Source organism: Ranitomeya variabilis, chromosome 4, assembly GCF_051348905.1.
Source record: "Ranitomeya variabilis isolate aRanVar5 chromosome 4, aRanVar5.hap1, whole genome shotgun sequence".
Lineage (NCBI taxonomy): Eukaryota > Metazoa > Chordata > Amphibia > Anura > Dendrobatidae > Ranitomeya > Ranitomeya variabilis.
The window spans coordinates 345,085,546-345,101,750 of NC_135235.1; the positions used below are offsets into that span (position 1 = coordinate 345,085,546).

The 16,205-nt window shown below is 47.8% G+C and overlaps 1 protein-coding gene across 1 annotated transcript in view; it reads right to left on the reverse strand.

Moving 5' to 3' along the window:
• Positions 1-10,374, reverse strand: part of ZSWIM9 (zinc finger SWIM-type containing 9) — an 82,549-nt gene extending 72,175 nt beyond the window's left edge. Inside the window, exon 1 of the mRNA XM_077250674.1 lies at positions 10,269-10,374. The gene's annotated coding sequence lies outside the window, so the exon portion shown is untranslated. The remainder of the gene's footprint in view (positions 1-10,268) is intronic.
• Positions 10,375-16,205: the final 5,831 nt, after the last annotated feature.

Genomic DNA, 16,205 nt, shown 5'->3' on the forward strand with positions numbered 1-16,205 from the left:
GAAAGGGCCCTGGACGCATGTTTCCATGGATTTTATTTCAGATCTTCCTGTCTCTCAAAGGATGTCGGTCATCTGGGTGGTTTGTGATCGCTTCTCTAAGATGGTCCATTTGGTACCCTTGCCTAAATTGCCTTCCTCTTCTGATTTGGTTCCATTGTTTTTCCAGCATGTGGTTCGTTTGCTAACCGCCGTCGCTGTGTTGGTCCCCGACTTCGTGTTGGGGATTTGGTTTGGTTGTCATCTCGCTATGTTCCTATGAAGGTTTCTTCTCCTAAGTTTAAGCCTCGTTTCATTGGTCCCTATAAGATTTCTGAAATTCTCAATCCTGTGTCATTTCGTTTGACCCTTCCAGCTTCTTTTGCCATCCATAATGTGTTCCATAGGTCGTTGTTGCGGAGATATGTGGCGCCTATGGTTCCCTCCGTTGACCCTCCTGCTCCGGTGTTGGTTGAGGGGGAGTTGGAGTATGTGGTGGAGAAAATTTTAGATTCTCATATTTCGAGACGGTAACTTCAGTACCTGGTCAAATGGAAGGGCTATGGTCAGGAAGATAATTCCTGGGTTGTTGCCTCTGATGTCCATGCTGCCGATCTAGTTCGTGCCTTTCATTTGGCTCGTCCTGGGGGCTCTGGTGAGGGTTCGGTGACCCCTCCTCAAGGGGAGGGTACTGTTGTGAATTCCGTTCTCGAACTCCCTCCTGTGGTCATGAATGGTACTTCGGCGAGTTCTGTCCGTGGACTCCCTCTGGTGGCTATGAGTGGAGCTGCTGGTTCTGAGATTCCTTCCTCAGCTGCTCTCGTTTAGGGCTAGGCTGGCTTCTCTATTTAACTCCACTCAGATCGTTACTCCATGCCAGCTGTCAATGTCTTAGTACTGGTTCAGATCTCTCCTGGATCTTTCTGATGACCTGTCTACTCCAGCAGAAGCTAAGTCCCTGCTAGTTATTTTGTTGTTCATTGTTTTTCTGTCCAGCTTGCTACCATGATATTGCCTTGCTAGCTGGAAGCTCTGGGATGCAGAGTGGCACCTCCGCACCGTGAGTCGGTGCGGGGGTCTTTTCGCACACTCTGCGTGGTATTTTGTAGTTTTTTGTGCTGACCGCAAAGATATCTTTTCTATCCTCCGTCTGTTTAGTGAAGTCTGGCCTCCTTTGCTAAAACCTGTTTCATTCCTGTGTTTGTGACTTCCATCTTAACTCACAGTCAATATTTGTGGGGGGCTGCCTTTTCCTTTGGGGAAATTTCTCTGAGGCAAGGTAAGGCTTTATTTCCTATCTTTAGGGGTAGTTAGCTCTTAGGCTGTGAAGAGGCGTCTAGGGAGAGTTAGGTACGCTCCACGGCTATTTCTAGTGTGTGTGATAGGATTAGGGGTTGCGGTCAGCAGAGCTCCCACTTCCCAGAGCTTGTCCTGTTCTACGGTTTAATCATCAGGTCATTTCGGGTGCTCCTAACCACCAGGTCCATAACAATACCCCATTTCTTAATTATTGCCTCCTCTAACATCAATGACAGCTTGAAGTCTTTTGTGGTAGTTGTGGATGAGGTTCTTTATTTTCTCAGATGGTAATGCTGCCCACTCTTCTTGGCAAAAAGCCTCCAGCTTCTGTAAATTCCTGGGCTGTCTAGCATGAACTGCGCGCTTGAGATCTCCCCACAGTGGCTCAATAATATTGAGGTCAGGAGACTGAGATGGGCACTCCAGACCCTTCACTTTGTTCTGCTGTAGCCAATGACAGGTCAACTTGGCATTGTGCTCTGGATCGTTGTCATGTTGTAACATCTAAATACATCCCATGTGCAGCTTCCGGGCTGATGCATGCAAATTTGCTGATAACGTGCTGCTTTCATCTTTCCTTCAACTTTGACCAAGTTTTCTGAGCCTTTGTATCTCACACATGCCCAAAACATCAGCGATCCACCTCCATGCTTTACAGTAGGAATGGTGTTCCCTTCATCATAGGCCTTTGTTGACCTCTCTCTAAATGTAACGTTTATAGCTCTGCCCAAACTGTTCAATTTTGGTCTCATCACTCCAAATTACCTTGTTCCAGATGTTTTGAGGCTTGTCTCTGTGCTATTTTGTGTATTGCAGGCAAAATACTTTGTGGCATTTGTGCAGTAATGGCTTTCTTCTGGCGACTCGACCATGCAGCCCATTTTTCTTCAAGTGCCTCCTTATTGTGCAACTTGAAACAGCCACACTGCTACTTTTCAAAGTTTTATATTTCAGATGATGTTAGTTGTGGGGTTTTCTTTGCATCCCAAACAATTTTCCTGGCAGTTGTGGACATTTCTGTTGGTCTACCTGACCCTGATTTTACATTTATTAATCACAGTTTGATCGCTGCTGACTGGCATTATCAATTCCTTGGATATCTTTTCATATCACTTTCCTGTTTTATTCAGTTCAACTATCTTTTCCCATAGATCCATTGACAATTCTTTTGCTTTCCCCATGACTCATAATCCAGAAACGTCAGTTGCTGGATGAAAGATGCAAGAGTCTGTCTGGATCCCAGAAACTCACTCAGCTTTTATGCACACACACTGATTACAAGCAAACAGGTCACAGGTGATGATGTTACCTTTAGAAGCCATTCAAAACACATTTGTGTCAACTTCTGTGCACGTTATCAGGACAAAATCACCAGGGTATGTAAACTTTTGATCAGGGTCATTTGGATGTTTTGGGTTGTCATTATGATTTAAAAAGAGAAAACACACTCGTTTGACAATAAATGGCTTTACCCAACCACTAACCTTGAGTGGAGAAAAAAGTTTTGGTGTTCCCATTCATATTCTCTGAAAAAAGGCCAAGAAAGAAAAAAAAGGAGTATGTAAACTTTTGAGCACAACTGTATAATGGCTTTGAATATTTCTAGAGGACACAAATAAAACCTATTGCTATGGAACAAAGTACACTGCTCAAAAAAATAAAGGTAACACCAAAATCCCACATATCACTGAATGAAATATTCCAGTTGTAAATCTTTATTCATTATATAGTGGAATGTGTTGAGAACAATAAAACTTAAAAATTTTCAAGTAAATCACAACTAATATCCCACGGAGGTCTGGAGTTGGAATGATTCTCAAAATCAAAGTGTAAAATGAAGTTACAGGCTGATCCAACTTCAGTGGAAATGCCAAGACAAGGAAATGATGCTCAGTAGTGTGTGTGGCCTCCACGTGCGTGTATGACCTCCCTACAACACCTGGGCATGATCCTGATGAGGCGGCGGATTGTCTCCTGAGGGATCTCCTCCCAGACCTGGACTAAAAAATCTGCCAACTCCTGGACAGTCTGTGATGCAATGTGACGTTGGTGGATGGTGCGTGACATGATGTCACAGATGTGTTCAATCGGACTCAGGTCTGGGGAATGGGCCAGTCCATAGCTTCAATGCCTTCATCTTGCAGAAACTGCTGACACACTCCAGCCACATGAGGTCTGGCATTGTCCTGCATTAGGAGGAACCCAGGGCCAACTGCACCAGCATATGGTCTCACAAGGGGTCTGAGGATCTCATCTCAGTACCTAATGGCAGTCAGGCTATCTCTGGTGAGCACACGGAGGGCTGTGCGGCCCTCCAAAGAAATGCCACCCCACACCATTACTGACCCTCTGCCAAACCAGTCATGCTGAAGGATGTGGCAGGCAGATCGCTCTCCATGGCGTCTCCAGACTTGGTCACATCTGTCACATGTGCTCAGTGTGAAGCTGCTTTCATCTGTGAAGAGCACAGGGCGCCAGTGGTGAATTTGCTAATCCTGGTGTTCTGTGGCAAATGCCAAGGGTCCTGCACAGTGTTGGACTGTGAGCACAACCCCCATCTGTGGACGTCGGGCACTCAGAACAGATCAGACTCAGAATAGCTTTGTTTCTGGGCTATGCCAGCTACATATCAATACCCCCTCATATGCAAGAGCAGATAGATCAGATGAAGGCAGAGACAGTGCTTGAGATCGTGAACATGTACAGTCAGGGGAAAAAGTTGAGACTGACAATTTGCTATCCATGCTACTTCAGAGTTTTTAAATCTTTTAGTCAGATATTTCTATGGTTACTGACAAAAAACTTATGAATTGCTGATAATTGTAAGACTTTTGACAAATCCATCAAGGGTCTTAATCAGTGGAAAGAACATTGCAAGAAATACAGGAAATTCTGCAAAGGACTGGAGCAATGTTATATTCTCTGCTGAAGCCCCTTCTGACTGTCTGGGACATCTGGAAGAAAAAATGTCCAGAGAAGAATAAGTAAGCACTGCCTTGAGTCATGCCAATAGTAAAGCATCCCAAAACCATCCCTGTGTGGGGGCTTGGGGACTGTTCATGTGAGGGAGCGGGGTCACTCAAAATTTTTCTTAAGAACACTGCAACAAATAACGTATGATAGCTAATCATCCTGGAATTATGAACACATATAAAGTCTCTTATTACTGAAAAACCTAGGACAATAAATCAAAAGGCAGAAGAGATCATAATGATCATTGAAGAAATAAGAAAAGCAAATGGCATCAAGCAGGATGCCTGCAATATCAGTAAAAAGACTAAAGAGTGCCATGCAAGCAAATTTTATTAATAAAAGATACTGGAACAGGGATAGAAAGCGAACATCTAAGGGGCAAGACCAGGAAGGGAAAGAAATACGACAAACTTTTCAACCCCTGTTGAAAATCATCAAGAGGAACAAACTAACTGAGCCAGAACAGATAAAGGAAAGATGGAAAGAACAGACGGAGCACCTCTTCAAGAAAGCCTCCGTTATATGGGAAGAAACTGAAATTGGAAATTATAGAGAGCTGGTGAAAAGAAAAAAAAAAAAGCAATATCCCGAGTGGCTCAGTGAACAAAACATTTCAATTGAGAACCTGTAATCAATCTTCAAATGTGAAGGACAAAAACACACAAACAAAAATAGTTAACCCCTTTCCCGACCTTTGACGCCACGTAGGCGTCATGAAAGTCGGTGCCAATCCGACCTGTGACGCCTATGTGGCGTCATGGAGGGATCGCGTCCCTGCAGAGCGGGTGAAAGGGTTAACTCCAATTTCACCCGTCCTGCAGGGACAGGAGGAGTGGTACTACAGCCCAGGGGGGGGGTGGCTTCCCCCACCCCCCCGTGGCTACGATCGCTCTGATTGGCTGTTGAAAGTGAAACAGCCAATCAGAGCAATCTGTAATATTTCACCTATGAAAATTGGTGAAATATTACAATCCAGCCATGGCCGATGCTGCAATAGCATCGGCCATGGCTGGAGACCCCGATCTGTGTCCCCCCCCCCCCCCCCCCCACCGATCTCCCCCTCTACGTCCTGTCATGTCCCCTGCTCCCCTCCGCGCTTCTGTCCGCTCCCCCGGTCCTCCTGTCCGCTCCCCCCGTCCTCCTGTCCGCTCCCCCCGTACTCCGATCACCCCCCCCCCCCCCGTGTTCCGATAGGTTCTACCACAGCGATCAAAATAAAAAAAATTGTAAATAAACCCCCCCTTTATCACCCCCATAGGTAGGGACAATAATAAAATACAGAAAATATAATTGTTTTTGTTTTTCCATTAGGGGTAGGGGTAGGGTTGCACTTAGGGATAGGGTTGCACTTAGGGATAGGGTTGCACTTAGGGATAGGGTTGCACTTAGGGTTAGAATTAGGGCTAGGGTTGGAATTAGGGTTAGAATTAGGCTATGTGCACACGGTGCGGATTTGTCGCTGCGGATTTGTAGCAGTTTTCCATCACGTTTACAGTACCACGTAAACCTATGGAAAACCAAATCCACTGTGCCCATGGTGCGGAAAATACAGCACGGAAACGCTGCGTTGTATTTTCTACAGCATGTCAATTCTTTGTGCGGATTCCGCAGCGTTTTACACCTGCTCCATAATAGGAATCCGCAGGTGAAATCCACACAAAAAACACTGGAAATCCGCGGTAAATCCGCAGGTAAAGCGCAGTGCGTTTTACCTGAAGATTTTTCAAAAACGGTGCGGAAAAATCCACACACAAATCCGCAACGTGAGCACATAGCCTTAGTGTTGGAATTAGAGTTAGGGTTGGAATTAGGGTTAAGACTAGGGTTAGGGGTGTGTTGGGGTTAGGATTGTGGTTAGGGTTGGGATTAGGTTTGGGGTGTGTTGGGGTTAGTGTTGGAGATAGAATTGAGGGGTTTCCACTGTTTAAGCACATCAGGGGGTCTCCAAACCCGACATGGCGCCACCATTGATTCTAGCCAATCTTGCGTTGAAAAAGTCAAATGGTGTTCTTTCCCTTCCGAGCCCCGACGTGTGCCCAATATTTAGGCACATCAGGAGCTCTGCAAACGCAACGTGATCCCCACACACCATTCCATCAAAGTCTGCATTTCAAAACGTCACTACTTCACTTCCAAGCCCCGGCATGTGCCCAAACAGTGGTTTACCCCCACATATGGGGTATCAGCGTACTCAGGAGAAACTGGACAACAACTCTTGGGGTCAAATTGCTCCTGTTACCCTTGGGAAAATAAAAAATTCTGGGCTAAAAAATTATTTTTGAGGAAAGAAAACTTATTATTTTCACGTCTCTGCGTTATAAACTTCTGTGAAGCACTTAGGGGTTCAAAGTGCTCACCACACATCTAGATAAGTTCCTTTGGGGGTCTAGTTTCCAAAATGGGGTCACTTGTGGGGAGTTTCTACTGTTTAGGCACATCAGGGGCTCTGCAAACGCAACGTGACGCCCGCAGAGTATTCCATCAAAGTCTGCATTTCAAAACATCACTACTTCCCTTCCGAACCCCGAAGTGTGCCCAAACAGTGGTTTACCCCCACATATGGGGTATCGGCGTACTCAGGAGAAACTGGACAACAACATTTGGGGTCCAATTTCTCCTGTTACCCATGGGAAAATAAAAATTTCTGGGCTAAAAATCATTTTTGAGGAAAGAAAAATTATTTTTTATTTTCACGGCTCTGCGTTATAAACTTCTGTGAAGCACTTGTTGGTTTAAAGTGGTCACTATGCATCTAGATTAGTTCCTTGGGAGGTCTAGTTTCCAAAATGGGGTCATTTGTGGGGGAGCTCCAATGTTTAGGCACACAGGGGCTCTCCAAACGCGACATAGTGTCCGCTAACGATTGGAGCTAATTTTCCATTCAAAAAGTCAAATGGCGCGCCTTCCCTTCCGAGCCTTGCCGTGCGCCCAAACAGTGGTTTACCCCCACATATCGGTATCGGCGTACTCAGGAGAAATTGCCCAACAAATTTTAGGATCCATTTTATCCTGTTACCCATGTGAAAGTGAAAAAATTGAGGCTAAAATAATTTTTTTGTGAAAAAAAAAGTACTTTTTCATTTTTACGGATCAATTTGTGAAGCACCTGAGGGTTTAAAGTGCTCACTATGCATCTAGATAAGTTCCTTGGGGGGTCTCGTTTCCAAAATGAGGTCACATGTGGGGGAGCTCCAATGTTTAGGCACACGGGGGCTCTCCAAACGCGACATGGTGTCCGCTAAATATTGGAGCCAATTTTTCATTCAAAAAGTCAAATGGCTCTCCTTCCCTTCCGAGTTCTGCCGTGCGCCCAAACAGTGGTTTACCCCCACATATGAGGCATCGGCGTACTCAGAACAAATTGGAAAACAACTTTCGTGGTCCAGTTTCTCCTTTTACCCTTGGGAAAATAAAATTGTTGCTAAAAGATCATTTTTGTGACTAAAAAGTTAAATGTTCATTTTTTCCTTCCATGTTGCTTCTGCTGCTGTGAATCACCTGAAGGGTTAACAAACTTCTTGAATGTGGTTTTGAGCACCTTGATGGGTGCAGTTTTTAGAATGGTGTCACTTTTGGGTATTTTCAACCATATAGAACCCTCAAATTGACTTCAAATGTGAGGTGGGCCCTAAAAAAAATAGTTTTGTAAATTTTGTTGTAAAAATGAGAAATCACTGGTCAAATTTTAACCCTTATAACTTCCTAGCAAAAAAAAATGTTGTTTCCAAAATTGTGCTGATGTAAAGTAGACATGTGGGAAATGTTAATTATTAACTATTTTGTGTCACATAACTCTCTGGTTTAACAGAATAAAAATTCAAAATGTGAAAATTGCAAAATTTTCACCAAATTTCCGTTTTTTTCACAAATAAACGCAGAAATTATCGACCTAAATTTACCACTAACAAGAAGCCCAATATGTCACGAAAAAACAGTCTCAGAATCGCTAGGATCCGTTGAAGCGTTCGAGTTATCACCTCATAAAGGGACACTGGTCAGAATTGCAAAAAATGGCCAGGTCATTAAGGTCAAAATAGGCTGGGTCGTGAAGGGGTTAAAAAAAAAACCCACACTGATAAGACAAGAATGACTGGTCATCAGTCAATTTGGCCCAGAAGCAGAAATCCAGCTGCAGAGTGAAGGGCAGAAGTCTTAAAAATAAGGACAAAACAAGGAACAGTTGATCCAGCTTCCAGAGAATTTGCTAAATTTTAATGGAGATGGTGCAAACCTTTTATTATACCTCATATATATTTTTTTTGCACCTTCTCCATTAAAATTTTGCAAATTCTCTGGAAACTGGATCAACCTTTCCTTGTGTTATGCACATGTGATCTCATCTTGTCCTGTGGATCCTGTGCCTCCAACCACCTAGGGCATGAGTGTGCAGGTATTTTTTCTTATGTTAAAAATAAGGGACAACAACACTGGAAATATTCAATCTTTACATAAACTTTATATTTGTCAAGAAGACTTTAAAATGGATAATGGTACTATAGTAACCATGGAAACAACACAAATCTAAGAGCAGCAACATGTGAAATCCAAGATAGCCGTCGGGCTCAGGAGTTTTGGCCGTGACAGTAGGACCCGCCGCGGATTTGGCAGAGCGCGCAGAGACAACACTCACACATTCCCCCTCCCCCAATTCAGCTCACAGTCCCTCCTACCGCCCCTCACATTCCCCCCTGTACCGGCCGCAGTGACCCCCTCACATTCCCCCCTGTACCGGCCGCAGTGACCCCCTCACATTCCCCCCTGTACCGGCCGCAGTGACCCCCTCACATTCCTCCCTGTGCCGGCCGCAGTGACCCCCTCACATTCCTCCCTGTACCGGCCGCAGTGACCCCCTCACATTCCCACCTGTACCGGCAGCAGTGACCCCCTCACATTCCTCCCTGTGCCGGCCGCAGTGACCCCCTCACATTCCCCCCTGTACCGGCCGCAGTGACCCCCTCACATTCCCCCCTGTGCCGGCCGCAGTGACCCCCTCACATTCCTCCCTGTACCGGCCACAGTGACCCCCTCACATTCCCCCCTGTACCGGCAGCAGTGACCCCCTCACATTCCTCCCTGTGCCGGCCGCAGTGACCCCCTCACATTCCCACCTGTAGCGGCCGCAGTGACCCCCTCACATTCCTCCCTGTACCGGCCGCAGTGACCCCCTCACATTCCTCCCTGTGCCGGCCGCAGTGACCCCCTCACATTCCCACCTGTACCGGCCGCAGTGACCCCCTCACATTCCTCCCTGTGCCGGCCGCAGTGACCCCCTCACATTCCCCCCTGTGCCGGCCGCAGTGACCCCCTCACATTCCCACCTGTACCGGCAGCAGTGACCCCCTCACATTCCTCCCTGTGCCGGCCGCAGTGACCCCCACACATTCCCCCCTGTACCGGCCGCAGTGACCCCCTCACATTCCCCCCTGTACCGGCCGCAGTGACCCCCTCACATTCCCCCCTGTGCCGGCCGCAGTGACCCCCTCACATTCCCCCCTGTGCCGGCCGCAGTGACCCCCTCACATTCCCACCTGTACCGGCCGCAGTGACCCCCTCACATTCCCCCCTGTGCCGGCCGCAGTGACCCCCTCACATTCCCCCCTGTGCCGGTCGCAGTGACCCCCTCACATTCCCCCCTGTGCCGGCCGCAGTGACCCCCTCACATTCCCCCCTGTACCGGCCGCAGTGACCCCCTCACATTCCCACCTGTACCGGCCGCAGTGACCCCCTCACATTCCCCCCTGTACCGGCCGCAGTGACCCCGTTCACGTTGCCCCCGCACTAGCTGAGTTCAGGTCTCCATAGCAGAGAGCTCACAAACAGCCACTGGCTGCAATCACCTCTCCATTAGCCCCCGCTCCACAGCGGCAGCACAGGCGGAAAGTGCGCGCTCCGCGGTCGTGTACACATCCGGAGAGGCAGCGCGCTCTTGCAGGGGCCGGTAATACACGGACACGCTCACTAACGAGCTGCCACGACCACAGTGAGACTTTCGATCCACATAAAACCACGCGGTGACTTACTGCAGGCGCTTCCCGGTCCGCTTGCAACTTCCTTATATCCCATGAGTTACTTCCGGTAAATGACGCAAAGAAAAGAAAGCGTTTCCTGTAACCACCGAGACAAAGGAGGAGCCTCAGCGCAAGAGCGTGCCGACCAATGAGAAGCCGGGAGCAGCACACGTCATCACGTGCTGTGAGGCACTGCCGTTACACGGGGTCACACAATGTGTACACTCACGTCCGGGCCTCTGTGCTCCACTGTCAGTGCCGTGTATCCGCGCGGATGTGCACAGATACGTCCACAGATGTGAGCGCTGGTGTTAGGCTACGTTCACATTTGCGTTGTGCGACGCAGCGTCGGCGACGCAACGCACAACGCAAACAAAAACGCAGCAAAACGCACGCTAAAACGCTGCGTTTTGCGACGCATGCGTCCTTTTTGGCCGAAAGTTGGACGCAAAAAAAATGCAACTTGCTGCGTCCTGTGCACCCTGACGCGTGCGCCGCAAAAAACGCATGTGTCAAAAAACGCATCACAACGCATGTCCATGCGCCCCCATGTTAAATATAGGGGCGCATGCCGCACAACGCTAATGTGAACGTAGCCTTAGAGCACGCTGTGCAGACTGCGGCGTCCAGACGTGAGCGCCCACTGGTGGCCGGGGGTGGGTCACTGGGTCAGTCCTTCAGCCGCATTGGTGGCTCAGTTTGCACTTTTGTTGAGCTCCTAGTGACCAGTCCTCCAAGGGTATGTGCACACCTTGCGGATTTGCCTGTGGACTCTTTTTGAAAAGATTCTGCATTTCTTGGCAGAAAACGCAGGTAAAAATCCGCCCGGATTTGATGCGGATTTGTCTGCGTTTTTGAAAGCTAAATAAAGATCTATTATTGAACAAAAAGAAAAATTGTAATGTCATTTCTTGGCCAAGCTCTTCTTTTAGATACTCCATTGAAGAATAATGTTTACACACACAGATGGATAATTTTTATGCACTTCATCAACGTGCAAGAGACAAATGTACCCCGACAAAAACACAGCAAACCCGCAGAAAAAAACTAAGCAAAATCTGCATTTTGTAAGCAGCGTAAACTTGCAATAAAAAAAACGCAGCAAAAACACAACATGTGAACATAGCCCAACGGTGAAAGTATACCAGAATAAAAATCTGCAGGGAAACCATTGGAGGATTTCCCATGTAATGCTTTGTAATGATGCATTGGGAAACTGTTTCTTTTAAAGCTCATATGTCATTTTACTTTGCACTTTGCACAACCAAAATATTAATAATTGAAATTTAGCACACATGCTTACTACAGGGTGCCAAGGCTTTTTTTAAGCTTTATTTTTATGGGGTACAATGGCTCTAAATTAACAAAATAAAATGCCAGTTGATATTCCCACGCTGAAGAGTTCATTTGAGTTTACGCTGCCAGGGAGCGCAGCTTCAGTGATGTCACCGAAGCTCCGCTCCCAGCATTTCATTCATTCCCCAGTAGTTTACAACTGGGAGCGGTCCCATTAGCAGCGCTCCCGAGTTGTAAACTGTACATTCCCCTAGATAGGGATTACTGCGTGGGACTGACTGTATGCCGGACAGATATGGTATATTGTTTATAATTTTGACATTTTTTCCAAGAGATCGAGGGCTTCACTTGGAATGGCAGACTAATAAAGATGGAAAAAATGTGTATATTGTTTAACTGTGTGGTGTGTTTGATTAACCCTTTAACAACTATAGGATTAGTGATGTCTTATTGACACCTCTCCATTACTAAACCGGCTTTATGTCACCTTACAATAAGTACAGCTGCTTCCCCCATGGCGGGCCATGGGCACGGAGGACAGTGTACACTGTTCTACATGTGTGAGACGTTTGGTGGACATGTATCCGGGTAAAATGGACATGTCTGCATGTTTTGCACATGGACACATGGTCCGTCAAAGCATGCTGACATCTGCATAGACCCATTCATTTGAATGGGTCTACGAGTGTCAGTGTCTCCGGTATGTGAGAAAACTGTCACTACACGTACCGGAGGCACTGTCGTGTCAAACAGGCCTTATGCACATGTTGCTAGTTTATCCTTGCAGATTTGAAGCAGTTTCATACCTGCACCATGTCACTTCTTTGGGTATGTGCACACATTGCAGATTTGCCTGTGGAATTTTCTGCGCAGATTCTGCATCCTTTGGCAGAAAACGCAGGTAAAAATCCATGCAGATTTGATGCGTTTTTGATGCAGATTTTCATGCGGATTTGTATGTGTTTTTGAAAGCTAAATAAAGATCTATTATTGAACAAAAATGAATAAATTGTGATGTCATTTCTTGTCCAACTTCTTCATTTACATACTCCATTGAAGAATAATGTTTACACACACAGATACATAGATGATAGTGTGATGATAATGTATAATATGATTTTTAGTTTCCCCTGTTAGCACACCATTGTGGGCTCCGACCCCCCTTCTCTCTATGCTTCTGCTGTGTGTGAAGATATTCCTCTATGCTCTGCCCTTCCTCCAAGCCAGGAATGTTTATTGCGCTTGTAGATGCACAAATCTCCCTCCAGCTGAAACTGGTCTGATATCCCTCTCAAGACATGAGGTTCTTTGTTCTATTATAGCAAGATATTGGGCCACCAATTTGGGCTAGAAAAATAATAAGTATATATTGCTAACGTCCATCGGTAGATATGTCCAACACTAAGCGCGAGCAGTTAAACACAACAAGTAAAAAGTGCGGATGTCTCCAGAACCATGTGGAACAACTAGGACAAATTTGGGATATTTGGCTCCACCTACCAGCATGGTTTTGCCTGCAATGATCAGAGACCATGTGAGTTTTATCTTTCTTCTTTAATCCATGTTATTTTATAATTGCATTGTACATACATACTTTGTCATATTGTAACATTTTTATATACCTTTTTATAAACACTGCCTGATCTTTATGGAGTAAAATATTTAAAATACTAGCCTCGTTCTCCTGCTCTAAAACGTACCCCAAGTCTTCTGAAGGGAATTACGCTGCTGTTTTGGGTTAGCTTCGGACCTGTTAATAGAAGCTGGTAGCGGCATACCTTGTCCTGCGCTTTTGGGAGTCGTAGCAACGGCGGCATTGATAATTATTGTTTCTGCCTGAGTGGGAGTAGTTACATCGCCCTCGTTGCAGCGTGCTCAATGGCCAGTACGTAGCAGGCAGCCTTTCTGGCGACTAATTACCCTAGGTGCAGTACCTAATCTGACCTGAGGGTAAGGGGGCACCAGAGAGCTGCAAGTTTTCAAGCGGAACTGTAAAGCGGGATATACATAAATCTCAGCAGTTCGTGTTATATTGCAGAGCAGTGGGATAACTAAAATAAGCCCCTGCGGAAAATTGAGAGGTCAATAGCCTTGTTTGTGTTTTCATCACATTGGAACAGTGGAGGGATAACTAAGATAAGCCCCCTACACAAGTGATAGCCGTGGGCTGGCCAAAGGTCACCCCAATCGTGATGTACTGTTGACAGTCACGGTGTGAATCGTGATATATTGGTGGCAGCGCGGTGGGATCATAGAGCATTAAGGCCCCGTCTCACTAAGCGATTTACCAACGATCACGACCAGCGATACGAGCTGGCCGTGATCGTTGGTAAGTCGCTGTGTGGTCGCTGGGGAGCTGTCACACAGACCGCTCTCCCCAGCGACCAACGATCAGGGGAACGACTTCGGCATCGTTGAAACTGTCTTCAACGATGCCGAAGTCCCCCTGCAGCACCCGGGTAACCAGGGTAAACATCGGGTTACTAAGTGCAGGGCCGCGCTTAGTAACCCGATGTTTACCCTGGTTACCAAAAAAAACAAACAGTACATACTCGCCTTTCGGTGTCCAGGTCCCTTGCCGTCTGCTTCCTGCTCTGACTGAGATCCGGCCGTACACTGAGAGCAGAGCGCAGCGGTGACGTCACTGCTGTGCTCTCACTTCTCACTGTACGGCCGGCAGTCAGTGAGAGCAGGAAGCAGACGGCAAGGGACCTGGACACCGAAAGGCGAGTATGTACTGTTTGTTTTTTTTGGTAACCAGGGTAAACATCGGGTTACTAAGCGCGGCCCTGCGCTTAGTAACCCGATGTTTACCCTGGTTACCAGTGAAGACATCGCTGGATCGGTGTCACACACACCGATTCAGCGATGTCAGCGGGGCCTCAACGACCAAAAAAAGGTCCAGGCCATTCCGACACGACCAGCGATCTCGCAGCAGGGGCCTGATCGCTGGTACGTGTCACACATAGCGAGATCGCTATGGAGGTCGCTGTTGCGTCACAAAACTTGTGACTCAGCAGCGATCTCGCTAGCGATCTCGCTATGTGAGACGGGGCCTTTAGTGTTCTGGTTTGAGCAATCATTCCTCTCACTAAAAACTTGCAAAGTTCTTGCGAGGACTCTGCATAAATAAGTTTGGAGAACAAACTCAGTGTTTATTAGCCCTGAGACAATTGTGTGTACTGGTAATTATCCCCTCTCTTTCTCTTAATTTTTCTATCCTATCTTTTATTTGGCAACCATGGCTGCGAAAGGAGAAGCCTGGTACGCCCAGCAGAACAAGGACACTGTTGTTGGGGTATACACGTACCATGGCCTGAACTCCCGTGGCAAATCCAAGGCTGAAATGGTTGCGGAACTGGTGCAATTCGAAGCAGACCAAGCCTGCCCACAGAGCCCAGAGGCCACAGAAGTCAGCAAAAGCAGAGGTGGTGCTGCAGCAGAGGTCCAACCACTGAATGCCGGCCCTACTTGCAACCGGGAGAGCGCGGACCTCTGTCTGCAGCTGGCTCTGCGACAATGCTTCGCGGACGACACAGAGAGACGTCTGCAGCTGGTCCTGCAATTCCAAGAGGCGGAGAGAGCCGAGCGAGAGGCTCAGCGAGCCGAGCAGGAGGTTGAGAGAGCCGAGCGCCAAGCCCAGCGAGTCCACGAACTGGAGATGATCCGGCAGGGGGGATACCCTCCACCGCCCGGAGCCGTGAGCCCAACAGCGCTCGGATACCGAAGCCGCGGCCATAGCACTTTCCTGCGATGGAAAAGGATGGGGACTTGGACACTTTTCTATGGGCCTTTGAGAAGGCGTGCAGACAGTACCAGCTGCCTGGGGACCAATGGGCATGATACCTGACCCCAGGGCTGAGAGGCAAAGCTCTGGAGGCGTTTGCTACGCTCCCTCAAGAGCAAGATAGCGACTGAGGCCATCAAGCAGGCCCTGATAGCCAAGTACCAGCTTACACCCGAGGTTTACCGTAGAAAGTTCCGGAACAGCGATGTCGTGCATGGACTCAGGACCCACTTTAACCAGTGGATCCAAGGACTGTCAGTGACCACCTTTGAGCAGCTGGGAGACCTGATGATCAAAGACCAGTTCTTACATCTCTGCCCAGCTGAGGTGTGACAGTTCGAGATGGACAGAGAACCCAAAGATGTGTTGAAAGCAGCGCAGATTGCCGATGCCTATGAGGCCAACCGTAGATCGGAAGTACGGAAGCCAGTCACCACCAGCTGGAGAGGGGGTAAGCCTGCAACCAACGCCAGTACCCCTGCCAGCCAACACACCAGAGGTCCTTTCCCTGTGGCCAACAGCACCAGACCTACCACCGACCCTCACCAGTGTTTCTTCTGCAAGCGGACTGGCCATATCAGTCCCCACTGTCCAGACAAGCAGAAGAACCCCCCAGCCAAGGCCCCAGGGCCTAACGCAGCAGTTCTTCTGGTGGGTGGGGTGGCTGAGTGGGTGTGTGACAACGTACAGCACGTCACCGTGGGAGGCCAAGTCGCTACAGGCCTCAAGAACTCCGGGGCTGAACGGACCCTCATCTGACCCAAACTGGTGCCCCCTGAAGAGATCATTCCAGGGAATACCCTAACTGTCACCGGGATTGGGGGCATCAGCTGTCCCTTGCCAGTGGCCCGAGTTTATATTGATTG